This window comes from Thrips palmi, unplaced genomic scaffold (assembly GCF_012932325.1).
Source record: "Thrips palmi isolate BJ-2018 unplaced genomic scaffold, TpBJ-2018v1 HiC_scaffold_16, whole genome shotgun sequence".
Taxonomy (NCBI): Eukaryota; Metazoa; Arthropoda; class Insecta; order Thysanoptera; family Thripidae; genus Thrips; species Thrips palmi.
In genome coordinates this window covers 14017633-14042681 of record NW_023144625.1, presented here as the reverse complement: position 1 = coordinate 14042681, position 25049 = coordinate 14017633, and the positions used below count along the sequence as shown (strand labels likewise).

At 56.3% G+C, this 25049-nt stretch overlaps 1 protein-coding gene across 3 annotated transcripts in view; it reads right to left on the bottom strand.

Moving 5' to 3' along the window:
• The window catches only part of LOC117642785 (hemicentin-1), a 205769-nt gene that overhangs the window by 150471 nt on the left and 30249 nt on the right, over positions 1 to 25049 (bottom strand). The window contains exon 2 of one of the 3 annotated variants that reach the window (XM_034381325.1): positions 23400 to 23415. The exons of 1 other annotated variant lie outside the window; for it this stretch is intronic. The gene's annotated coding sequence lies outside the window, so the exon portion shown is untranslated. Of the gene's footprint in view, positions 1 to 6542; positions 6581 to 23399; positions 23416 to 25049 lie in introns of all 3 variants that reach the window. One more of the 3 variants, XM_034381326.1, reaches the window with a different exon arrangement.

The window sequence follows — 25049 nt, the reverse complement described above, 5'->3', positions numbered from 1 at the left end:
GCCTCGGGTTGTATGGTGATGACACCGAATGTGGCAGCAAAGCTTCCTCCCGGGGAACGACTTCGGGGCTTATTTTTCCGCGAGGGCATAGTAATAACTTCTCAATCCGCTTCATTAAAGAGAGCCTCCCATTTTCACACTTTGGCCCCTCTGACGGACCGCGACCGCGACCTGCCGACTCCCCGCCATGACACACCTCGCCGTGAAAAACTGCAGGCGGCGCTAAGCGCGGTCCCGCTGAGCCGCTTCAGTCCCCAGCATTCCGAGAATCGTTTTCGTCGCTCTGTCTCTTTCGCACCTACACGGGACGCCCCGTGAGTGCGAGAGAGACAGAGCAACGAAAGCGACTCTCGGAATGAGTCAGCAGCTAATCGGTCGCGACTAATGAGGGGATTCTGCTGTCCCCTCGCTGTCTCTTCCCTCTCTCGCCTCTCGGCCCGTCTCTCCGCACGCTTTCACGCTTTTCGCTAGTTCCCCGTTTCTTTCCCGTTTCCGCGTACATACCTGCTACGCTTTTACCCCGTAAACTGTCAAATAAAAAATTAATAAAAAAGGATCAACGACCATATATATTTTTTTTGCGTCGAACAAAAATTTTGACGGCGCCGCGTTTCCAAAAATTGGCTGTAAGTGACGCGTGCGCGAAATGAGATAGAAGAAGGGGAGCAGAAAGAAATAAGAACAGTGAACAAAAAAAAAGGTGATCTGGTTTGGGGATTTAGGTGGGTCCTTATTATTCGGGCTCCGTCACCTTGTAACGCCTCGGGGAATAAAGAGGCTAGTCGATCGTAAAAATCGATGGTGCGTTTTAAGACGGGGAGCTCCCTGCAGCAGCCAGGCAGGCAGGCAGGCAGGCAGGCAGGCAGCCTGGCCCGGGCCAGAGTGTAAAGCCGTGCGGTTTACAGCCGGGGCAGACGGGCCGTGGACGTGCCGGCCCGAAGACGTCTTCGTTGTGAGCAGAAAGGCCAGCAGCACATCTCAACATCGCCAACAAGCTCGCCCCCTTCCCTGTTTGACTCCCGTCCGAAATGGCCCCCTCCCCAGACAAAAGTGCAATCCCCAGGCGAAGTGCACCTCGCCGTAAGAGAACTGGACTCGGACTGACTGCCCGCCGCGCGCTGCGTCTGGCGGTACACTGCCAGCCCGCCAGACTCCGAGATGGAAGGCCGGCCGACCCCGAGAGGAGAGGCAGGCCCTCCGGAGGGGAGTGGAGCCATCAAGGGGGACGGGCGCGAGGGGAGCAGATAACATTCTACAATTTTATTTTTTAAGAGACTGCGGCCCAGAATATCGAGCGAGGGCCGATGAGGGAAGCGTGGATGAACTCCGTCGCGGCGGGGAAGTGCCTCTCCGAGGACCCGCACGAACCGCAACGCGAACGGACCGGGGTCTCCGCCGTGCCGGCAACTCCGTGCACCACCTGCGCCGTCCCTGGGTTCCCTGGGGTCCTGTCAAACGCCCTCAGCCTCCGCCGCGGCCGCCGCCCTGGCCGCAGACCTCGGCCGTCCTCCCCCACGCGTGCAACAACCACATCACGCGGCCGGCCGGGATTGATTGGGACGCGAAGGGAGGCTTCTTAATGGGCAGGCTGGGCAGGCCGGGCTGGGAGAGGAGTGCAGGTGCGTGCGGTGCACGAGAAGCAGGCGGTGGACCGACGGGCAGGCCGACCCACCCCTCACCTCCTAACACGACGCACAGACAGGCAGACAGACGGACAGATAGACAGACAGACAGAGAGGCGACTGACAAACTACTAATCAGTCAGCGGGACGGACAGGCGGACAGGCATTGGAACAGGAAGACGGACGGGCGGGCTGGATGGCGTCCTCGGCGACGGCGGACTTGGCACGCGCTCCAATTCGGTAATGCCCTTCTCGGAGGCAGCAGTGGGTGGGCCGGAAAAATTCATGGACATCGTTTGCTCGTTTTACGTCACGGCAGTGAGGGTGGGCTGATGGCTCATGAATGGGGAACAAATATTGCAATGACTTCCACCGCGCCGCCGGGCTCTTCCCGGGCGGCGTTGTCATCCGAATCCTAACTTTTTCACGCGGCAGGAGTGAAGGACGCACCATGAAGCTGCCTCCATCACCTCGGCCAGGAAGTTGGTCCGCCTGTTCGCAACGCGCGCCGTGACACAGTGTGACGGCTCTTCGACAGTGTCGTGGCCGCACCGCCTGACGGCAACGCGCTTCGTCGCGGTGGTCCCGCGGGGCACTTGGTGGCGAAGGGCGGCAGTGAGGACCGGCTGCCTCGGCTCGGCTCGGCCGGCCCCCAGAAGTCCCGAAGCGCTGCGCCAAAGCCCCACAACTCGGCCGCGTCGCCGCGTCGCCGCGCCCGTGACGGCGAGGCGTCTTTTCCGCGAACGCGCCGCGCCTCGCCGCCCCCGGGAGCAGCGGACCGAAAATACACGCCGCCCAGTCCGTTCACCGGGCAAACTTCGCCGGACTCACGGCAGGGCGGTTCGCTCCGTCACCAAGAGGTGCCCGGAGGTGCCCAGCCCACTGCTTCTTTTTCCGTTCCAAAACTCCGCGCTGCAGCGGCAACCTCGTATCACCACTGCCTCCAGTCCGCTCCAGCCCGGCCGTCCCAGCCGCACGCCCCGGCACTCCAGGCTCCCTGCGTCGCAGACAAGGACAAGAAGGTGCAGGGCTGCGAGGGCTGCCTGCCGGGGAGGGCTGTGACAGGTGTGGCAGCATGCAGAGCGCCACCGAGGTCAAGTGACGCTCTTATGACGAGGGTGAGACAGCAGCACGGCCCCCAAACCCCAGAGGGGGCCCCGGAGGGAGCCCCGGAGGGGGCAGCGGCGTGCGTCTTTGAGGGGTGGGGGGCCGGGAAGGACCCTCTCGGACCGGTCGCGGAAGGATCCCAAACGGACAGAACAGGATGGTCGGTTTGTGGCCCCGGGGGGGATCCACTGTGGGCCTGTCACTCACGAATCGAGTCCCCGGTGGGCTTTTCCTCGTGTTGTCTTTCGAGCGGTGCCCCAGCTCACACCAACACTTTTCTTCAAAACTACCTGACCACTCAAAACTCTTTGAATGAAACGCGACCTTCTTTCGTTTAACTTGGACCTTGCTGAGCCGCATGCCAGTCTCAGCTAAAAAAAATTAGTGATTTAAAAATAAATTTATGGGAGTTTCGAAACAAGCTGCATTCGGTATTCGGTTTTGACGTTGTCGCATATCGACCTCGCCGATCCGTCGTCGCTCCGCTCACTGCGTTCCTTCGCTCGCAAGGAATCGTCGCTTCGCTGCCACGAGGAAAAGACGCAGTGGAACGACACACGGCGACGACGATGACGCGGGCATCGTCACGTCGATTCCATTAAAGGAATAAAACGTGTCGACACACACTGGTGTGCGCGTGTGTGTGTGTGTGTGTGTGTGTCACTGCGTGGCACACAGCGCACCTAATTGAGGTGCCATGCAAACAGACCGCTGAGCCCTTCCCAGTGTGTGGCCAGGCCTCGCAGGCCTCGCCTCGCCGAATGGGAAGGGCCAACAATTTGCACGTCCATCCGAGTCCACTGCTCGCACTCAACGCAGCTATCCCGTAAAGGTCGAGGGAAAAAAAAAGTCAAATCGTCAGTGTAATCGAAAAATGTTTCCTTTTTGTGTTTGTTTTTAGAGGACTTCAGTGAACTAACCATTGTTTGCAGGGTGTTCCCTCGAAGGTCCTATAATGCAACCTAAAAACGCCGGCTCGTGGATTGGAAATTTGAGACATCAACACAGTAGTCTCTTTGAGGGAATGCGTGAAAAGCGACACAAACGGGCGGAGGGCTGTTTGACCTCGAATGCCCCCAAGTCGAAGTGACGTCCCCGTAATCAGATCTGCCCCGCCCTCTCCCACTACGAGGCAATGACAGCACATCGACCCCACACTGTGAACCGGCATGGGTGCAGCAAAGGGGGTCGCCTGCCGGGGATTTGGGCAACTCGCGTGAGACGCCGCGACAGTCGAACGTCGGCCTGTCTCTCTCGCACCCCCACGGGGCGCTCCACGAGTGCGAGAGAGACGGAGAGAGGCCGCCCTTTAACGCGGAAAACCAAGGCGGCTGCATAATGCCCCGCAGTGGTTGGAGCGACCGCCGAGGATCGAACGTCCGATCGGAGTGAGGGTGCCTTTAAAGAAACAAGAGGCCGACGGGAAGTCAGCTGCCTTCGCCGCCCCGCCACGGCTGGCAGCCACTGGCAGGCACACTGGCAGCCAGCCGTTCTCGTGCAACATGCAGAAGACGTGGACAAGGCGGACAAGGGGAGGGGGGCAGGGGTTGTACGGCAAGACAGGGCGCGGAGAGACAGAGAGAGAATCTCCCGGCAGTGGCGGGAAAAAATAAGTGACTGGCACGGACTGGGCGAGGAGGAGGGCGGGGAGAGAGAGAGAAAGAAGGTGCGGCAGCCTGGAGGGAGAGAGCGAGACGGCGAGAGGGAACCGCAATGAGGTCCGGGACGCTTGCAAGTAATGGTGATGGATGCCGTCTCTGTTTAGTCCGCTTCAGCCGCTTCACCGTGCCGTTTGGGCCGTTTCGGATGATCGACCGCTGAAAGGCGAGAGGAGAAGGCGGAGAAGACTGCCGCGCGCTGACACGGAGGAGAAACAAGCCTGGGAACTATTTTCGCCATGACAAAAAAAAATACTTGCACTAACAGTTACGACGAAACAGAAATTGAAAAAAAATTAGCACGTGGGAAAAAAATACGACCGCGTGGCGGCGAAAAAATGGCAGGGTAAATCTAAGGCCAGCCACGAACTTGCAGGCCGGCCCTGCCACAGTGTAAGTGCAATAGCAAAACCTATGCAGCCGGGGGATGGGGCCGGGCGGCGACAGTTTCCGTCGGGGGGTTGGAGGTGGGGGGGGGGGGAGAATCCACCGAGTGGGGCAGGCTGGCCGCCCGGCCGGGCCGGACCAGCGCGCCTGCCAACCGGAGGGTAGGCAAGAAGCTCCACAGCCGTGTCGGCCGGGACTGCCTACCCCGAGGACCGCAGGCGCGCGGCGGGCGAACCTCCGGCCGCCTTGTGGACTAATTCCGCGCGCCCAGCTGCGTCCTGCCGCTGGTGTGTGCGTTTCAGCCGCCTCGGCGAGGGAGGGAGAGGAGATCTTCGAATTTACAGTGCGGTCGCTGACTATATTCAGGTTCGAATTACCGCAAAGGAAAGAACCGGAACCTAATCCAAGACCGTTACCGCACTGGGACTGCCTGGCGGCGGTGCGGCGGTGCACTGGCCCCACCAGGCCGGGCCAAGGACGCCGGCCCGTGACAGGCCGGCGGGCAGCGCGCTGCGTTTTTACGGCCGCCCTAAACACTTTTAACTGCACCGCGTCGCGGTTCCGCGGTCCCCGATGTGGCGCCGCTTTCCACCGCGACTTGGCCGCGGCGCGCGGCGAGCACCTGCAGGGCGTCTCGCAGGAAATGGGCCGCGCTGCGCAGTCCGCCACTACATAACGCCTACCCCGACCGCAGCCCGTCAACAAGTACCCGCCCCCCACCACCTCAACTTTCCGCCTCGCCCTCGTTCTCCTCGCACTGGCCGCAGTCTAGCCTCCAGCCATTGTCTCCGCCGGATCCCCTTCACCCACACACCCCCAGTCACACACACACACGGCCGTAATAGTCGGCGATGGGTAATTCATCTTCGTCCTGCAAAGACGCTCCCCCCTCCCCCTTCCCAAATCCCACCTGGACCCCCCACCCACGCTGTTCTCCGCTGAGCTTGTCCGCAGGGCTCTCCTTCTCCCCCCCCCCCCTTCTCCAGGGCAGCCGATATGGCTGCTACTATGGTTTAGGCTCAGGCCACTGAGACACTCCAATCAAGCTCGCTGCTCAAAAATTTAGCTCGCTGCATTTCTGATACACTGGTGGCAGTCGTCACTGGCTAGACGACACTGCTCTCCACCTTCCGCCCTCAGTTGAGCCTAACTGTATTTTCAGTAAAAAGTTTCAGGTTGTAAAATACACTAACCTTTTTCAAAAAGTGCAGCGTGAACCTTTGCCCTGCTTTCAGCCGTGAAAAATCCGAAGACGGCGAGAGAAAAATAGAAAAGCCCGCTCGGCAGACGCACGCACTACGTGTTGCGCTGCACTGGAAAGTTTGAGCGGCGTGACGTCACGCCATGACGTCATCCATCAAGACATTCCTCGGCAGCCCTTTCCCAGACACCCTTTAAACTCGGTGACCTCGTTAAGGCGGGGTGACCTCCCTGACCCACTAAGTATAATTGATCTGGCCGTCAGCGCGACCGGCTCCGCGTCAGAGGCCCCCCTCCCCGGACCCTTTTTTTCATCTCCTCTTCCCCACGACCGCTCTCTCTCTCTTCTCTGAGCCCGGCGGTGTATTTTTCGTGTTTTATTCTGTTTTTATCTTTCATCATTGCAGCAGCGCGCCCGTCATAGAGAGACACCAGAAGAGACCAAGTCCCTAGGGCTGCCCCGTGGCTAGCGGCCCCGAAAGCTTCAGACGGAAAGAGGGAGGGGGAGGGGGCGGCATCGCGCCGGCCCGGGCATACGATCCATCACATCAGAATCTCTGACACTCACCGCGAAAGACGTCACTGCCGGACGAAACTCGCTCTCACCTGCCAAGAGAAAAAGAAAATTTTGTTAGACGGCCAGAACTTCGCCACATCAGCCGAGTCACTCAATTCAAAAACATTTCCGACATTTCTACACTGTACTATCCTATCCAACTGACGTTTCGAAACGAAATTCGTGTGGTTTTGAAGTGCAGGAAATCAAATCATCTACGTGACGTGAGCGCAGCCACCGACATTCCCTAAACGGTTTACAGAACGCACGGTCACATATTTTCAAATGGCGCGCCTAAAACCCTTCCCCGCCGCGGCAATGCGTCACAATTGCCGTCTGACGGTTTTATCGCGACCGCGAAACACCCTTTTACAGCCCGCTCGACACTGGTGAAGACACAGTGTCCGTGGAGTCGGTGCACCCACTGCAAGCGCCGGCCCGCCGGCACGCCAAACCACGCCCTTTTTATTTGGAAACCGAGTTGGAAACGGACGTTTTTTCCGAGAGCCGGGACGAAACTCGGGTGTACCTAGCGCTCATTTTGCACTTCATTTTGGAACGGAGCATGGCGTTGCGCTAACGAAGTCGTTTTGCGAGCAGTGCCGCGCCACGCCACGCCACGCCTCGCCGTGGAGCCGGATGGAGACGAATCTGTCGGCAACGGCTTCAGTCCAGAGGGCTTAAGTCCGCGTTATCTAATGAAGTAATTTCCGGAGGGATTACCATGCAGGCCCGGCGTCCCATCTCTCTCTCGCTCGCACCCACACGCCCCATGAGTGCAGAGTGAGCGAGACTGAAGTCAGTGCGCCGGGTCTAGGCACGGGTTGAGCCGCCCGGGCTTGCCTTAGCGCCCCACGCCGCTGCCGACAGTCGCTGCAGGGGGGCTGACACGCCTAAGCCGGGCCCGCACCATCTTCGGCTGTTGCTCGACTTGCAACGCCCTTGCCGGGCCCGTGATCAGGACGTTTTCAAGAGACACGCAGTCCAGTGCACAGTGGGCCAGAGGACCGGTGGAGGCGGACAAAATTCTAGACGTGAGCGACGCTAGACTTTTGACCGCCTCAGCGCACTGTACCGGGTATCTCTTGGTGGGGCAAGCCGGGTTGTTTGCGACGGCGGCGTGGTTCAAAATGAGAGCCAACCTTCCTTTAATTAGCGCCGTCTCCGCTTACACGACGCCGAAAAACAAAAACAAAAAAGCGATGCAAAACAGCAGGACCTAATCAGCAACTCTTTGACGGCATGAATAAAGATGACGCTGCGTCTGAGGACGTGACGCGCCCTGGGCAGCGCGGCCAGCGTGCCACCCAGTGTGCCGGCCAGTGCGGTTCACGGCGCGAAGACTGAAGGCAGCAAGTTGGCACGACCGTCGTGTGTCCTGCTGCGCGTTTATTAGTCGACATCATGGTGCCTTTGTAGGGGGCTGTACAAAGCAGCGTACCACAAACCTCTGCTTCAAAACGAAAATGTGTCGCCCAGACCATCCAGAAATAAAAAAAATAGTTCACACTCTGTTTTGAATTTGGTTTTCTTCCAAAGAGTGCGCCTGGAGGGGGTGTCTATCTGCTCTGGGCGACGAGCCTGTTGCAGAACGCAAAATGGAAAACAAATCCTCCGCTGATAACCATCTTTTGAGATCTCAAGTCCCGTTTGAAGCGGCACTCGTGACGCGGGGGCGCTGAGCCGGCCCGGCGTCGTGTCCCAGGCACATCGGCAGCGAGACGTTTTTAAGGGCCCCGCTCCTCGGGGTGAGTGCCGCGTTTAAGGGCATCCCTTAGTGCCCCCGCCAAGGACACACAAACCGAGCCGCCCAAAGGCACGGACAGAAAAAGGGGGACGCGCACAAACTACGTCATTGCACGGGAAGAAAGCCGAGACCACAAAACGACCAAATACACTTTAAAAACATGGGTGGACCGAACATGTTTCGGGCTTCCACTTCCTATGAAAGCGATTTTCGGCGCTCTATGACGGAACCGGGCGCACAGCCGACGGGTGAAAAATGGGCGGGCGTCCCTTCCTTCCGCGAGCGCGCGCGGACCCTAACGACCGGCGGAACCAGTCAATAAGCCTGCTGGTGCCTTTCCCACGGTCGGGGCCACAGTCCACTTCACACGGCTTCCAAAATTTCGGCGCGGCGGAGGTAGGTGGACGGCGAGGTTTTGGTGGCCGTTCGCGGAGCGGAGCACAGCACACGAAGCCCGGCCGGCACGCCAATCCGCCTTCTTTGGCCGGGCCCCTCCTCGTCGCGCTCGGAGGGGCTTCGGAACGCTCTTGGCCTTGAGGTGGCCCTCCAAGTGGTCATCGAGGAGGGCGTGTCCGCGCACGCGAGCCCCCCCCCCGCCCTTCGCCGCCAGCCCCCGCGTCGTCGGCCCGTTCGGCCCGGCCCCGCGGCCTAAGCATTCCGCCCCCGCCTCTTGGCTTCCTTTTACCTATTCAGCCCGCTTACTTATACCAACATTAAGCATTTTACGCTCTCAAAAATAAGTCGCACTCTTCGCGACGAGTAAAATAGCACCGCACCCAAAAAAAAGTGACATCTCGGATCAAAAAAAAATTAACTTTCCTTTTTTTTTTCAAGAAAATTTTTCTTTGCCCAAACTTTTTTCTTTGTGCTGAAAATTTTTCTTGTGTTAAGCCATTTTTTTCTTATAAAGAACCCAAGAAAATTAAAAATCAAGAAACCTTTTTTTTCTGGGTGCGCAGTGACGACTCGTCAAACTCATTCGTTTCGGCGTTTCGTGGTGTGATGCACGAGCTGGCATCCAGGCTGGACGGCGAGCAGCGAGGGGCAAGACGTGTGTCCGTTCCTTACACCACACAAGCCATACGAGTGGCCGCGCCCTGCACATTCTGCTCTGTAAGGATTCCGGCACCTACACTCTTGGACCCTCGCTGCGCCTCGCTGCGACCCTGCATACCAACCTACCTCACCCGCCCCACGCCACTTTCAGCCCTGTGCCCCTTTCCGCCCACCACCCCGCCAGCCCTGCCAGCACTTTACTCCCCCCCCCCACAGACCTCACTACCTGTGTCACTCCGCCTCCATCGCCGGCGCGTTGCCCCCCCCCCCCCCCCCTATTTTCATCGCAACACAGCCATGCGGGCGGATCGTTTTTGCAAGTCTCGCTTCTTCTTGTTGTTGCGGTGTTGTTGTTGCTTTATTCTTCGCTTTCCAAACTGGTTTCCGGGCCACTGTTCCGGTGGCCACCCGCCCGAAAAAGCACACACACATTAATTAGCCCCCGCCCCCGCCATCACGCGCACACTTTCCGACAGTTTAACGTTACACCGCGATTTTTTTTACCCGATCGGTACACGATGAAAAAATTCGGCTGTAAACATAACGTCAGGCTGTCTTTCCTTGCAAGACAGTTGATGAAATTGCTGTCGCAGAGATGAGAATTTCATCACTCTGGAGAGGAACTGTCATTGTTTTCAAGTGATGGAGAATGTCGCGCACCTTACATGTGACAGTGACGCGACGACACGTTTTCATCGTGTACACTAGCGGCAGAAAACGGAATTTGTTTGCGACGGTAGGATACATCGTCCCGGCGGTGGGCGCACGTTCCTTGCTACGGCTCACGAGGACCATAGTTGCGGATCGACTTACGTGACCGATTCTAGGCTGACCCCAAGACCCGCGTGACCCAGGGTGTGATCCATTGCGTCCCCCCTCCCCTCCGCACCTGCGGCAGGTCCGACGCACTTGGAACGCTCGTCCTCGGCATACTTTCTTTACTCGCCAAAGTGATCGCATGCGGTAAAGGGGAAGAATCTCTTTGATGTGGAGGGGCTGCCGGCGGCGCGCGGGCCCGCGGCAGCTGGGAGGAGCTGGAGCAAGAAGTGTTCGAGAGGGCGGAGGGGGTGGGTGGGGGAGGAGGAAGACCGGGAACTGTTCGCGCGGCTGCCTCCGGGACCCAAATTCTTGTGGAACCAGATTTATTGCGTGGGACGGGGTTCCCCCGGTTCCCCCGCGTGTTCCGACACACGTCCAGAGACCGTCAACGCGTTCAAGGTGCCAACACACTGTAAGGTTTCTACTGCACCTTGGCGTCTCAGAAACCAAGTCGAAAAATGCTTATCATTTTACAATAGTTTTTTTGTTTGTATTTTTTTTCTTTTTCTGAAAGACAGGTCTTTGGAGCGCACTTTCCAATTTTTTTCCCAAAACGGAAAAATAACAATGTACTACCAAGGTAAGAAAACCTTTTTATTGTCAGTGGTGTTTCATGTTTTGTGGTTTCATCCCGAATTTCGTGGAGCGGTGCTGCGACGGGCGCGGCTCGGCACGGAACGGCTGGGTGCCCTGACCCCCTTCAATGGCATTAACTCGGCAAGATATCCTCGCCGTCTGGCTTTATAACGCATTCCGAGCCGCGTACACTGTCAAACGAACACTCGGGGAGTTCCGTGCGAGTGGTGAGGACGCGACTCGCGCAGGACGCGAGGGCTGTCTGCTGTTCACGCCAGAGGAGTTCTGCTCTTTTCTGCGTCTGTCTGTCTTTCAGTCTGTCTGTCTGTCTGTCTGTCTGTCTGTCTGTCTGTCTGTCTGTCTGTCTGTCTGTCTGTCTGTCTCTGTCTGTCTGTCTGTCTGTCTCTCTCCCTCCGAAAAGAACGGTGTGTCTCACCACAGACACGCACGAACCCAAAACGGCGGCCCGACACGAAATGCGATGGCCCTGCATACATGCTGCAGAGGCCGGACTTGACGGACTGGCCGGACCCTAGACCTCGGCTGGCCCCGCAGGCCGCAGCCCGCCATGAACTGATTCCGAGTCGTCACTCTGCCTCTCACGCACCTGTACCGGTGGCCCAATGAGTGCGACAGAGACAGAGCGACGAAAGCGGCTCTCGGAGTCAGTCTGCAGACGGGCGGCGCCCGCCTCAAACCTCGCCTCGCCCCGCACGGCACGGACGGTGGGAAGGTCACCGAATTTTATAACGCGGGGCGGGGAACCGAGTCGTGCTTCTGAGTACAGCCCGCACGGCATCGTCTACTTCGTCGGGGTTGGGGTCGCAGAGCGTTCGCTACTTCACCGAGATATCATTTTAGACCTCACGTGAGCGATGTTCTTCGCCCAATCGCTTTGTTTCTCGCTGTGGGAGGGCGCCGGGACATCGGGCTGGCCCGGAGGACGACGTACCTCCGACCCACCCCACGGCCCGGCAAGGACGCGGCCGCCAGGACGCATGGCGCTAGGGCTGGACGCGGCCGGGCCGAGTCAGCCGGGCGACGCGGCGGCGCGCCGACACACTGTCCTTGGCGGGACTGACGGATCGGCTGCGACAGAGGTGGGCGACGTTGAGGGATGGTCGGGTCCAGCGTGTCTCCTGCCAAGGCCTCGCCTCGCCGGAACACTTCCTCGGCTGTCGCGACAACAAAGTGCCACCGCGGTGTGGGAATGTGGTTGGGGCAGAATATCGCAATTCGAGGGAGAGAGAGAGAACGCAAAACACAAGCAAAGGACAAAAAAAAAAGATTTTTATTTAGCTTTCTGGTGGTGACCCTCCCGGTCGGGGTGCTCCGACGGAGCCGCCGCTCAGTTTCCGCTGAGACAAACAACTTATACTTTTAGACGGGCGATAACTTAAAAAACTTATTGGCTGGTCCCGAACTATTTTTCCCGGTTGTTACACACGCCACTGGATCAACTTACAGCAGTTGCTGCGCGAGGGGTCCGCTTTAAAGACGGAGCGAGTTTCTGCACTGGGCGGTGCGAGGGCGCTATGTTCCCAGACTTCCTTCGCGACCTAGTCGGGGCGCCAGGTGACTTCACCGCGACCCATCACCGGCGGTGACATGCCGATGATCGAATTGACTGGAATCGTGTGTAGGAACGAGGAAAACTGCCAACTGCCCCCCCCCCCTCTCTCCCCTCCAAACCACCAAAGTCACGAGCCTCGTCTTTTCCTCGTGACCTTGACGCCGTCGCAGAGTTGCCGGCGAATCAAACTAAGGTGCCGTGTGCGGGACACCAACACACCCTCGCGTCTACCCACTAGCTGTACAAAAGAGTTGCCTGTGACAATTTTTGTTAGATGGATTCTTTATTTTTGTCAATCTTAAGTCAAACTGCAGTTGTTGATCCTTGTGAGACTGTTTGCTGTGTCAATCCCAGATCAGAAGAGCCTTGAGCTACTGATTCATATGCATCAAGAAAATCCGAGTAAATCTGAAAAAAAATGAGAGAGAACTTAGCTTTGCTCTGTGTGTATACTTGTTGGCCGCACAACGAAACCAAGCTTGGCAGGGTGTCCGGGCTGAATTGGGTCAGACAGTGTGGTGGCCGGGCTGGGCGCCGCGCCCTCTCCAGGCCGATCTTACCCAAATCCGACTAGAGCCGACGCGTGAACCTCTCACTCACGCCTGATGCATTGCCCGCCTTGCCCAAGGCCCGGCACAGCCATGGCACTGCCGGGCGCCACCCCTAATGGCGACGCATTGTCCATGCACACTGTCGGAATTAAATGTAGGGGGGGGGGTCCCTAAAGTTGGGCACGGGGAGGGGGAAGGACCAGGGCGGGACCAGGGCAGCGGGGCAGCGAGGGTTGGAACGACCCCCCTGGGAGCGATGAGAGAGAGGAAATCGCAATTCGTCGATGTATCGTCGATGTATCGTCGCCAGGCGGCTCGCATTAGCGCCAAGGAGGCGGCAAGAAGGACCCCCACCATCGATTGGAGTGGTCACCACACGTCCGATTCAAGTTCTATTTAGCGACTCTGGAGCTCAAAACGCGTCTAGAATTTTTTTCCACTTCCACCAGTCTTTTGACCCACTGAGGCCCGGAGCCACATTTCCGCTTTTGCGCTTTTGGAACACCTTGGCGATGAGGGAGTTGGCGGCCAGGGCCGAGGCGGGAAGGGCAGGGAGGGGGAGTTCGATTCGAAAAGTAGGAAACGAGACCACGGCGCGGCACGGCGCGGCAGAGCCTGGAGACAATGGTGGCCTCCGGGGAGGGAATGCGGCTATCTTTGGCGGCAAATCAGAGGAATACGGTTTCTTCCGCGATAATAGGAAGGCAGAGCGAGGAAGGCCGAGCGGCCATGTCGTCGACTCTCCCTCCCTCCTTCTCCTCCACTGCGAGCGGCACCATATGGTCGGACGGGGCGTTAATGAATAAACCATCGGCAAACAGCCACTACGCTGTACAGGCACGCAGCGGACCGAAACGCCGTGCCTGTCTCTCTCGCGCCCAACGCCCCGCGAGTGCGAGGGAGACGGAGCACGGACCGGAATCGCCCGCAGAGTGTTGGGGCTGCAGCAGCAAGACCGGCACACTGGAGGGCCGAGGGTCGAGCCTCAAGATGGTGAATGGCCTAACTGTGTTATGCGGCCCGCAGCGAATTGCGTGAAAGACGAATCGTGTTTCGGCACACTGTCAGTTCACACTGCATTTCTTTACAAGTCGCACGACAACCCGGTGGAAACTAAGGATCACCTGCAAGCTAAAATTCACCCCGAAAAAAAACAATTTAAAATTGCGCAGTGCTTCCCGAGCGGTTTTTGCCGGTGCTAGCACACGTGTGAAGATTAATTCATCCAGCGACCCAGCCAGCCGGGCACGTGTGGGGGCGAGGGTCTTTGGCCTCGGCGTGGCAGCGTGGACCTGGAGAGGGGCAGGGGGCGCCCTGGAGGCCCCGCCGCCGCCGCCTTCCTGGGGCTTCCAGTCAGGGGGAGCCAACCTCCCCGAGCGACCTCGCCGAGCGAGCCCGATTTGGCACGCGTGGCGGAGCAGCACGCAAAAGTGTCGCCGGCGAGCTCACCGCGGCCGGGTCCTAAACCCGATTACGCTCGGATTCACTATCGACCACAGTGCATGCATGCTGGCTGGCAGCCGCCGGCAGCAGCGCTCTGCCCCCCCCCCTCTCTCTCTCTCTCTCTCTCTCTCTCTCTCTCTCTCTCTCGCAGCTGGAGCATTCCGGAAGGGGCGAAAGAGGAGAGCTGTGCCCCGCCTCGGCGCAGCGAGCAAAGTCCGACCTGCCTTTCGTGGCCCGCGGGGGGCAGAGAGAGGGGAGAGAGGGGGAGAGAGAGAGAGGAAAAATCCGGCACACCACCGCCGAACCAGGAAAACCGGTGTGGGCAACAAAAAAAAATTCCAATGCTAATCGCATTGCAGGGTGTTCCCAGTTTCATAACTGGTTTAAAAGTAAGTTTTGAAATACCAATAAAAAGGAGTCCTAGTTTGGGAACGGTATTGCAGCAAAGTTTGTCAAAACAGTAACAAATGTGTAGAAATCATCGTTTGGCCTAACTTTAGGCAGCCACTGCGTCTAATCTAAGGCGGCTAATCGTTCTCCCTCAACGGGTGGGTGTTCTTTGGGCCTTACTTTAGAACACCTTTGTTACGGAGTGCGATTAGCCGCCTTAGTTTGGGAGCGGTATTGCAGCAAAGTTTGTCAAAACGGTAACAAATGTGAAGAAATCGTGGTTTGGGCTGACTTTAGGCAGCCACTGCATCTAATCTAAGGCGGCTAATCGTTCTCTCTCAACGGGTGGGTGTTCTTTGGGCCTTCCTTTGAAACGCCTTTGTTACGGAGTGCGATTAGCCGCCTTAGTTTGGGAGCGGTATTGCAGCAAAGTTTGTTGAAACGGTAACAAATGTGCAGAAATCGTGGTTTGAGCTGACTTTAGGCAGCCACTGCGTCTAATCTAAGGCGGCTAATCGTTCTCCCTCAACGGGTGGGTGTTCTTTGGGCCTTACTTTAGAACACCTTTGTTACGGAGTGCGATTAGCCGCCTTAGTTTGGGAGCGGTATTGCAGCAAAGTTTGTCAAAACGGTAACAAATGTGAAGAAATCGTGGTTTGGGCTGACTTTAGGCAGCCACTGCATCTAATCTAAGGCGGCTAATCGTTCTCTCTCAACGGGTGGGTGTTCTTTGGGCCTTCCTTTGAAACACCTTTGTTACGGAGTGCGATTAGCCGCCTTAGTTTGGGAGCGGTATTGCAGCAAAGTTTGTCGAAACGGTAACAAATGTGCAGAAATCGTGGTTTGAGCTGACTTTAGGCACCCACTGCGACTAATCTAAAGCGGCTAATCGTTCTCCCTCAACGGGTGGGTACTCTTTGGGCCTTCCTTTAGAACACCTTTGTTACGGAGTGCGAGTGCGGTTTGTCAAACCAACCGTTTAGCTGGTCACAGAATTGAAGAAAACATGACAAGTCAACCGCAGCCTTTAGAAGCATGCCAAACAATCCAACCTCAGCAACAATGAAGGGGCAGTTTCAATGCGCGACTACTCTTTTTTTCAGTCTCGCGATTTTCGAAAGGGCGCAGACACCGAGAAAATTGTTGCCAACCCACGAAAATTAATTAATTGCGTCTTTTCTGCTACGAACGTTTTGCCAATGACGGATTTCAAAGATGTTCCAATGTCAGGACACAGTGCAATGCGCTAGCATTGGCATTTTCGAATTTCACGGCGTGTTGATTTCTTTTGATGGGTCACTTTAAATTTTGACAGTTGGCATGATGGTGTCGTGTCGTTGCCATGGCGATTTTTTTTTTTTCATGTTTTAACCATTTTCTGAGAACACAGACAATTTCTTGTCACTTTGATGAGCCAGAAGGTTTAGTTTTGAGGAGTGGTACATTTTTTATTTGAACCATTTTTTCATATCATGAACGGTTCTGGTTTTCGATTGTTGCAAATTTATGTTTTTCGCGTTTACGGAAAATTTCCACGATGAATTTTCAAAAAAATTTGGAATTTTCGTTTTTTTTATAGTTGAAATAGTTTAGCGTTGTTTATTTGAAAATCGAAGAGGGGGGGGGGGGGAAGGAATCCACGGACCTCGGACAATAGGGGTTCTTGGGAACCCCTAAAAAATGGCGTGAGGTTGCTGACGCGAGAAGGGCTCTCGGACGTCCGTTGAAAGGTGGCCCGGTGCCCCAGAATCCAGCAAACAGTGGAGGTACTGCTGGGAGGACGCAGGATTCAATTAACTCGCCGGGCTGTTTCCTTTGCCTTGCTCGCCTCCTTGGGCCGATCTCAACATTCCATTGCGATCCCACACCGCACGGCACCGCGTGACACACTGTCCTTATTTTTCCCGCCAAGTCTCTTCCTTTGCCCGCTCTTTTTTTTTTCTCGCTGCTGTTGCGCCGGCGGTGGCGGGCACTCCTTCGCAGAATGCAGCCGCTTTGATGTCGCAGTGCCGCGAGTCACCGTCTCCCTCGCACTCGGGGGGGCCCCCTGTGGGCCCGTGTGGGCGCGAGAGAGACAGGGCGACGACGAAAACGACTCTGCAGTGGCGCGCAGTGCTTTGCAGTGCTTTGCAGTGCTTTGCAGTGCTTTGCAGTTGCTTTGCGCACCGGGCCAGCAGGACAAGGCGAGACCCCTTTAGCGCTGCCTCGCGCCTCGCGCCGCGCGCCGCGCGCCCCAGTGGTGCGGCCTCGCTCGTTAGAGCTGCACTCGGATCGGCGGCAGCACTGCCAAAGCAGTTTACACCCCCCGAAAATACCGGCAACGAACACGGGCAGACACACTCGCCGCATCTTTTTAGAAAATGTTTGGTCAAATCAGAGGCGAAAGACGGCGTTTTTCATGTCGACGCGTCGTGCCGGAGCCGCCTGGGCCGCGTTTTGGACGAAACCGACAAATCGGGCCGAGACACGCGGAAAAGCGGCAGACATTGACTTATCGCGCGAATCCGGCGCGCCGAAGGGATGATGATGATGACGACGAGGATCATCATCACCACCTCATTTGCATTCCACGCGAGCCGTGCGCGTGACACGCCTGGTGCGTGCGGAGATGATAGCTCAACGTCAGGGACGTCATCGCCGTGCCCAGCGCGGCCGTGCCTACCGCGGCCCCGCGCACCGCGCGCACACGACTTGTCGAGTTATGGCAGTTGCCGGTGAAATAGGCTGCGCCGGGCCGCGCCGACATCACTTATCGACTGGCGTCGTCTGTCCCTCTCGCACCCCGCGGAGCGCCACCCGAGTGCGACAGAGACGGAGCGAATGAGCGTCGCTGCGCGAGGACGATATGCCCCCAGACACGCATACCGGCGAGGGTCAGAGGTCGGTAACCCCGTCGACGGGGGCGGCTCAGATCGGGACGAATGGTTATGGTGCTTCGCAACACATCTCCGAGACCAAAGACCCACATGGCTCGACTCGCGGAGATACATCAGGATACGATTAAAAGCCGCTTTGTCTGACCGCCGTTATTCTCCGCATTTATCCGCTATTTATTTGATATAGTCGCGGAACGTTTTTTATTATTTATATTCTCTCTCGATTCTCTTCGGGACAGCCCCACCGACTGTACCCATGAAAATGAAAGTGCCCTGCCGTCGTTTTTGTCCCCGTCCAAAAAAAAAGAAGACAACAAAAAAAGCAAAAACATCAACACATAAAGCTATACACTTTGAAGCACACTTGATTGTGCCGAGAGCCCCTGACCCCGGCTCGGCCCCCGGCTCGGCCGAGCCAAGAGTGCTTCGAGTCCGCCATGCCATAGAGAAACGGCCGTGTGTGGCGGCAGCAGGCCAGGCTGGGCGAGCCAGGCTGCGGGGCCCTTCTTTAAAAACCCCCTTTGATAAACACCCGATCTGCCCTTTGCGTCTTGAGCCGAGGGCGAAAGGGGGCGGCGGCTAAGGGCCGCAATGACAAACGCAGCGCGAGAAAAGAGAGAGGGACGCGAGAGGAAGAGGGACGGCCGAACGGGGGTATAAAAGAAAGGAAATGGGGCACGGTAATGCGATAAAGGGAAGTATGAGGCTAAGAAACAAGAGAGAGCGGATGAGAACGAGAGTGAGAGAGCAGCACAGAAGGACCTACATGTGTGTGGTGGCCGAAAGGGACACAGAGTGGCTGACCGAAAATTGGATAAAGGGAACGGTCGCGCGACCAGGGGGAGGGGGTGGGCGGGAGGGGGGGGGGGGCAAGGTGGTGAAAGCCACAGGGCAGAGTTTGGGCGCGGAGGAAAGCCTCGAGGAAAGGGTGGGGCAGGGGGGAAGAAGGGAAACGCGCAAAGAGTACCCTGAGTATGAAACACCAAGTTTTTAGAAGGTTGAATTTCAGGCGGTATAGGGTGCTCGCAGTTTGATACAGCGCAACTTCATTTTTGTTTTTATTGGTACGAAAAAATCACCACGACATAGGAGCCTGGAAGCCTAGGGAGCGTGTGAACAGGGGCTGGCGCTAAGCAACTGGAAAGAACCTATCCCAGCGGTTCCCAACCTTTTTCGGTTCGCGACCCCAAATTTGTAGCCAAAACTTTCCGCGACCCCCAGGAAAAATTTCGCGACCCCACGCGACCCCTCCTTTAGCATGCCTTTGTTACGGAGTGCGATTATCTGCCTTAGTTTGGGAGCAGTATTGCCGCAAAGTTGATCAAAACGGTCACAAATGTCTGAAAAATCGTGTTTTGGGCCGACTTTAAGCATTTACTGCGTCTGATCCGAGGCGGTAAATCGTCCTCCGTCAACGGGCAATTGGTCTTTAGACCTTCCTTTAGCATGCCTTTGTTACGGAGTGCGATTATCTGCCTTAGTTTGGGAGTAGTTTTGCCACAAAGTTGATCAAAACACGATTTTTCATACATTTGTGACCGTTTTGATCAACTTTGCGGCAAAACTGCTCCCAAACTAAGGCAGATAATCGCACTCCGTAACAAAGGCATGCTAAAGGAAGGTCTAAAGACCAATTACTCGTTGAGGGATGACGATTTACCGCCTCGGATCAGACGCAGTGGATGCTTAAAGTCGGCCCAAAACACGATTTTTGACAGACATTTGTGACTGTTTAGACCAACTTTGCGGCAGTACTGCTTCCAAACTGAGTCAGATAATTGCACTCCGTAACAAAGGCATGCAAAAGGAAGGTCCAAAGACCAATTGCCCGTTGAGGGAGGGTGATTTACCGCCTCGGATCAGAAGCACTGGATGCTTAAAGTCGACCCAAAACACGATCTTTTACACACATTTGTGACCGTTTTGATCAACTTTGCGGCATTTAAGCAGCCAGTGCTCGGCGTGTGGGCCAGCCGGGAAACCACCGCGACCCCAGGCGACCCCAGCCACCTCGCCGCGACCCCTTGAAATTTTTTCGCGACCCCATTTGGGGTCGCGACCCCAAGGTTGGGAACCGCTGACCTATCCAGTACAGTATCGCTCGAGTATTGGAACAAACCAGCTCCTCATGACTAACCCCCCTACCCGGCCATACCTCTCGCCAAGAAAAACAGCAACAAAAAACAGAAGCAGTACAAAAGAATACCAGATGAGTTCTACACGCCCTAACTCAGTCTACGCTTTCACTAGAACAATGCGGAAAAGAACAATCAGGCGAGAAGAAAAAAAATATGTGTGTGTGTGTGTGTGAGTGTGTGTGTGAAGTGGACAGAGCTAAAGCTGAAGAAAGAGGGGCGGGGCCGTGCAAAAGCTCATGTGCGCGTGATATAGAAAGAAAGCATTTACCGCAACACGGACTCAAATAACATCTGCACAACTCACCCTCTTCTCTCACACTCGCACACACACACACACACACATATGCACACACACACACGCACGCACGCACTTAGACTCTTAATATGCACACGCAGAGAGGAACCCATCAGAGAAAGGCACGCTTACGCTTCAAGGCCCGTATACGTCCCAACGCGCACACCAACACACGCACACAGGGGCGGGCACGTCTGCGTGAGCCAAAGGCAAGGTCGTATGAAGGAAACAATAGCGAAGCTCTATTCGCAGCAGAGCGCCGACACACACACACACACACACACACACACACACACACACACACACACAAACACACACAGAGCGCGAATAGAGGCACCGGCTCTGACGCCTCGGCATTGGACTGAAGGGGCACCAGATGTCGGATGTTCACACTCCGAGGGGCGCCGAGGCTGAGCCGTTCCGATCCTCTCCATACCGGAACGGTCGCAAAGAAGAAGAAGAAGAAGAAGAAGAAGAAGAAGAAGAAGAAGAAGAAGAAGAAGAAGAAGAAGAAGAAGAAGAAGAAGAAGAAGAAGAAGAAGAAGAATGAGAAGAAGTGGTGGTTTGGTGGTACAGAAAAAAAAGGGATTCAAGCTGTTGTCATCGCAGGCCTCCACCTCAACCTTCCCGCTCTTTATGGTCGTTTCCGAAACCCTCCGCAGAGCGCCGCGCTTGTGTTAGTGTGCGTTAGTGTCTGCCTGTTTGTGTTAGTCCATTCCGAAAGTTCACTAAAGTTTAAAAACAAACAGAAAAACCTAACTAAACGATCGAGCCGGCCATCGGCGGAAAGTGCGCGGAACAAAACAACGGGCGGCTGAAGCACTCCATGCGACCGGAAAACTTTTGAGCCCACATTAATTCCTTTTTACAAAGCAAACATAGCGAGCTTTCCATGGCAGTGTCCTAGACGTGACCAGGCTCGGACTGGCCAGGGCAGACAGGCAGAAAAATCTGCCGGGGCCTTTCGGGTTTGGGACCAGTAACGTCACAAAGTTGGTGAAAGAGTCGAAGTGACGAAAGTAGCCGTTTTCGCTGATTTTGGGCGGCCACTGCGTCCGATCTAATTGCGGCCAACGGTCTCCCTCGACGTCCTAGTATTCTTTAGACCCTACTCTTTCATGCCCTGTATCGGGGAGACGTTGACCACAACGATTTTGGCTTTGACCGCAACGATTTTGGGACCAAGTTGGTCAAAAAGTGGTCAAATCTCGAAAATTTGCTGATTTTGCTGACTTTGGGCGGCCACTGTGTCCAATCCAGTAGCCGTAAAAGGCCTCCCTCGACGTCATAGTATTCTCAAGACCCTACTCTTTCATGCCCTGTGTCGGGGAGACGTTGACCACAACGATTTTGGCTTTGACCGCAACGATTTTGGGACCAAGTTGGTCAAAAAGTGGTCGAATCTCGGAAATTTGCTGATTTTGCTGACTTTGAGCGGCCACTGTGTCCAATCTAGTTGCCGTAAAAGGCTTCCCTCGACGCCTTAGTATTCTTAAGACCCTACTCTTTCGTGCCCTGTATCGGGAAGGCTATTGACCGCAACTAGTTTGGGAGCGGTAGCCTCGCAAAGTTGGTCATGAAGGGTAAAAACATAATGATGATCGGGGACCTTTTGCGGTCTTATCCGCTGGGGCCTTTTGGGGGCCAGTCCGAGCCTGGACGTGACCCACAATTCCAGCGCATGCGAGCGCCAACACGCACAGTGACCGGTACAGGGTAAAGAAAATATTCCGGGCGCTGAAAAAGCAGTACGACAGAGTGCAGCGGTTCACATGGCGTGGCGCCGCCTCCGGCCTCGCCAGCCGGCCGCCCCAGGGTCGGCAAACTAAAACGGCCGCATTAATCTACCGCACATTTTCTGCCCCTCGTAAAGAAATGGCGCTTGCGAGTGGCTTTCTCTGCGTTCAAGTAGTCAGCCGGATGGACGCAGAAAGGAAAACAGTCACCTAGGTAGAGGACGAATTTTTATACAAACTGCCACGCGGTCACGTTCGGTGCGTGTACGTGAAGCATCTTGCACTGGGCCTTGCGGGCATCACACACACACACACACACACACACACACACACACACACACACACACACACACACACACACACCCTCCGCTGCGGGCGGTGGCGTCGATGCTGTTTTCCCGGCCGTGAGTAAACACACTGGCCCTTCTTGCGGCTCCACAGCCTTGGCCGCGATGCTGTGGTGCTGCCGACTGCAGACGGGCTTTGGCGTGGAGGACAATGAGGTGTCCGACGGGGAAAAACAGAGACGGGTGTGACAAAGCGCACGCGGGCCGTCACTTGCCGCGGTGTCGCGTCGTGTCGCGTGGTGTGTGACGTGTAGCGTCACGCTGCCCGTCACACGGGGGCAGGGCATTCCCCTGGAAACCTCATTTGGCTTTGTGTGTCCCCGTGGCAGTGTGCGGCTTTTTCTTCTCGTTGCTTTCCCCGCTATACCTTCTTTTTTTACTCAACTTTAATTTTTTAAAAGTTGCAGCACTGCCGTTGCGTGCGCGCGGCGCGAGCGTGGACCGGCAGACATGCTGTTTTTTCGCTAAATTATTTAGAGCAAAAACAAGTGGGTGCTCCCCTAAAAAAGTGGCTGGGGGCACTCCAACTATGCATTGCGTACCCCCCGCCATTCCCACGCCCATGCTCATCCCTGGGAAAGCCCCGCCGACGGGGTGGCCGCCCCCTCCACGGTCGGCCCGAGTCCGCGAGTCTGCCCGGGGCTGCTTTTCGGGTTCCGAAGTATGCACCCCCTACCCCGGGGGCAGCCCGCCAAAACTCGTGGCCTGGGGGCGGCGGCCGAGAAGGAGCCAGAGTGATGAACCTGCAGTAGCAGGGGGACCCGGTGAACCAAAACTCTCACCACAGCGCGGATTTCAGTCGCCCGGTGGTCTGGCCCTAATTTTACTGCAACAATTTGCGACAGTGCCTGGGAAATTGTTGCTGCCCCAGATTAATTGCAAAAAATTTAAGAAGAAGCATTGCAAAACGAATTCTAGTTGAGCGAGACGCACCCAGTTCATTACTTTGTTTGTCATGGTGGAACGATCGGTTCGCGATAACGTGAGGGAGGAAGCCCGGTGGGCGAAAATGGGAAAATGGGAGCCGAGAGGAAGGAATGGAAGAGTCATGCTGGCAGATAAGCAGCTTGGCTCCGCCTTAACATTTTCCTCTTGATTTTGATAACCAAAGCCCGGCGCGGTCTTGAGCGAAATCCGAGTGCTCAGCAGATTACGAGGTTAGAGAGATAAGTAACCACCAAGGCACGAGTGCCTTCTTTTCCCCCATTTTCTGCGTCAAAGAATGAGCCAAAAATGGCGGGGGGGGGGCGAGGTTCGTGATCCCATCTCGTCCTTGTTCTCCGCAGCGCCAAACCTGTCCGGTCGGCGGAGAGGAGACGCACCTTTGCGCTCGCGGTCCTGCCAACAGACGAGAAGGAACAGAATAGAGATTCAATTGTTCCCAAGTCGAAACGACGACGACCCTCCCGGAAAGCTGTCCCGGTCGTCTCGGGCCCATCCACGAACCGGGAATGGTCCATCGCTGCACCTGGACGCGACAATGGCCCAGCGGCATCCGAGGCAAGGGGGCGTGACAAACAGGAACGGGACGGCCAGGTCAGGTACCCCCCGTTATGTATCTTCGTTAAGCTAACGGTCTAGGAAAAAATTCGGGCGGAGCCGCGTCGCTGCGAGAAAGTAAAGTCGCGCAACGCCGCGGCATTCCAAGTCGAGTCCTGCTGGCCGGCCGGGCATTACCGTGATTACTACATTCCAGACTGTGGAGGAGCGGTCCTGGAAAATACAGATATTACATCCCACCGGCAGGGCTTGATTCAAACGCGCTCTTCGTTTCGCGGAAGGAGCCGGGCCTGGAGCGCTTCTCGCCTAGTGCTTCCGGGCCTCGAGGTGATCCTCACCTTGCCGTCTCTCTCTCTCTCTCTCTCTCTCTCTCTCTCTCTCTCTCTCGCTTCGACTCTTCCTCCGGCAGTCAGTCTGAGAAATCGAATTGCCTGCAATCATCTCTCACGCGCCAGCGACCGAGAGTCGAAACCCACAGCACCGGACGTGTGTGTTCACCAAAAAGGTGAGTAGTTCTTGGATTGAGCCTCCCAGCTAGAGTTTCTTTTCAGGGTAGACGGTTTCTCTAGAGTTGGTTCGTGCGGAACAGAGTGTGAAAACCGGAGATAGTTGGCTGTCCCTCCTTTTACCAACCGCACGCACTCGTCCCGAACACGGGGATGCTTATCTGGCCCGGCCGGTCGAACTGGCGTCCAGTTAAAGGAGTGTGCCGCGTGTGCGTGAGTGGTGCCGTCCGAATCGACCGAAAAAAAAACAAACGTTCGTTTTGACGAGGACGCAGTTGATGCCCCAGTCGAGGGTAATTTTCATGTCACCATAAATGGCATTTTCCGTCAAAGACCACACACTGATAAAAGCCCCATAAGTTTTATCGGGGTTACCCGCCGTTGCCATTCCCGAAGCAGACAGCCACCGTTGGTGGCATCGACGCACTACCGTGTAACAGTAAAACACACGTGCATCACAGTTTTGTGTACTAACCAATTTCTTTTAGTGTTGCAACTCTTTGTGCAAACAACATAGCAACCTTGAGAACACTTTGGAAGTGACTCCGCTGTTCATTCAAGTTTCCAGAGACAGTTCTGAGCACTCAACATGCTGCACACACACACGGACAAGGCGACCCACCCCCGCCAGAGTCGTGAAAGAGTGATCCGCCCCCGTCGACCAACCCGGTTCGCCTGGAGCGCTAATCAATCTGAATTTTCCATCCTCGGCGCGCTGCCCGTGCTGCGGTCACGGAGCGAAAACAAGGGCGGCTTGATGGTGGCGCATTGTTGTTGTGGAGCAACCCTTTGGCAGCGCCGCGCGCCGCGCCTCCTTCGACCCACTCATTACACCAGTCGGCGTCCAGTCACGTAGTCCCCCCTCCCCTCTACGCCGCAGACAGGGTCCCCGTTGAATTATTCTTCTTGCGACCGGCCGGAAACACAGAGACAGTTGTTGTCATAGCCGCTAGCCGCGCCTAGCCC